This window comes from Equus asinus, chromosome 1 (genome assembly GCF_041296235.1).
Source record: "Equus asinus isolate D_3611 breed Donkey chromosome 1, EquAss-T2T_v2, whole genome shotgun sequence".
Lineage (NCBI taxonomy): Eukaryota > Metazoa > Chordata > Mammalia > Perissodactyla > Equidae > Equus > Equus asinus.
In genome coordinates this window covers 116,746,563-116,748,324 of record NC_091790.1, presented here as the reverse complement: position 1 = coordinate 116,748,324, position 1,762 = coordinate 116,746,563, and positions in this window count along the sequence as shown.

Sequence of the window (1,762 nt, the reverse complement as noted above, 5' to 3'; positions counted from 1 at the left end):
CTAACAAACATATTACCTGTTAATATATTTTGATAAAAATAACCATGTTTTTAAAAACAAAAAATAGTGAGAAAAGTAGCATTGTTTTACATTTCTAAAAATACCTTATGTGTCTTGCATAATAGAAGACAGCTGGATTCTCATCTACTTCAGCATTCTGTCTGTTGTAATATGAAGCACTAGAAAACTCCAACAACTATTTATGAGAGAATGAGTGAAAAGAGTAAATAATAGTATTACTATGAGAATAGTTTTGACGTTCATGGACTCCCGAAATGGTCTTGAGGAGCCCCAAGGATCCCCATACCACGCTTATAACTGTTGTTCAAACCTATATGTATTACACCATATACTTCTTTCCTGGCCTATAAAAATCCCGTCTCAGTATTCAGGGGGCCTGTATCTCCCTGTCTGATTCTTCACCTCATGTTCTCTTCATTTCCTTGGACACATCAAAAAGCAGGAGAAACACCCCCCAAGAGTGAAATTCTCCTTGTGTGATCAATCCTGCTAGCAGAAGACATTTTTTCATCTGTGCAACCGCTATGTCAAAAATAATCTTGGCATAACAGGACCCTGAGGTACCTCAGGGAATCTCCCAAGGGGGAGAGGCATCTTTCACACGGTTGGGCTTAAGCCCTCACGGGCTCCTGGGATAATATGCCAGACTGTCTGATATGTTTCTCAAACACATTATCTGCTCTAATGTTTTGAGTCTTTTCCACCACAATTTACTGCTCTCCATCTTGGAAGCCTCCACTCTCCCCAGAAGAAAAAGAAGCAAAGAGCTTCTTCCAAACATTTCTTCTTTCCAGGGCCATTTTGTTCATTTTACCTCTTTCAAGGTGTAAATACATTTGATCCAAAATGCTCTAGGTTCTCAGGCCTTGACAACATCTTTTCAGAAAGCTGTGGTGAGTGAGGGAAGAGAGACTACAGGTGCTGCTATTTCCACTTGGCTATGAGAATACAAGCTCATAGTTACTGGTGGTGTGTCTCAGCACCTAGGACAGAACCTTGCACACAGCAGGCCGGCATTGAATGTTTGTTGAATGACTAAGGGAATTAATGATGGTCTCCCGGCACCAAAATTGGACCTATCCTTCCAACAAAATAGCACAGCTTCCTGGCTTTTCTCTCTACCTTTCCCCATATTAGTCCAATATGCTCTTCTCCCCTGCTAATTGTTACCAAAAACAATCTGATGATGATTCATATAGAATATAGATTTCTGTAGAGGAAAGAAGGTACTTTTATAGAGTTTCATGGAGATAATACCTCCACTCTGTGAAAATAAAGTCTAATGCTGAGGATAACAGTCACTGCAAATGGCAAAGATAATCTGATCAGGGAAGTTATTTCTTTTTTTGTTTTGTTTTGTTTTGTTTTTTGGAGGAAGATTAGCCCTCAGCTAACTACTGCCAGTCCTCCTCTTTTTGCTGAGGAAGCCTGGCTCTGAGCTAACATCCGTGCCCATCTTCCTCTAGTTTATATGTGGGATGCCTACCACAGCATGGCTGCCAAGCAGCGCCATGTCCACACCCGGGATCCGAACCAGCGAACCCCGGGCCGCCGAGAAGCGGAACGTGCGAACTTAACCGCTGCGCCACCGGGCCGGCCCCAGGGAAGTTATTTCTTATACCTCATAAATCATGATAAAGAAAAATTATCTAGTCCACCTCTGGATAAAACTAACATAGCTAAATCCTATGCCTGGGGAATCCGATAATGTCTCCTTTTCAGTCCCATTTTCCACCTCACT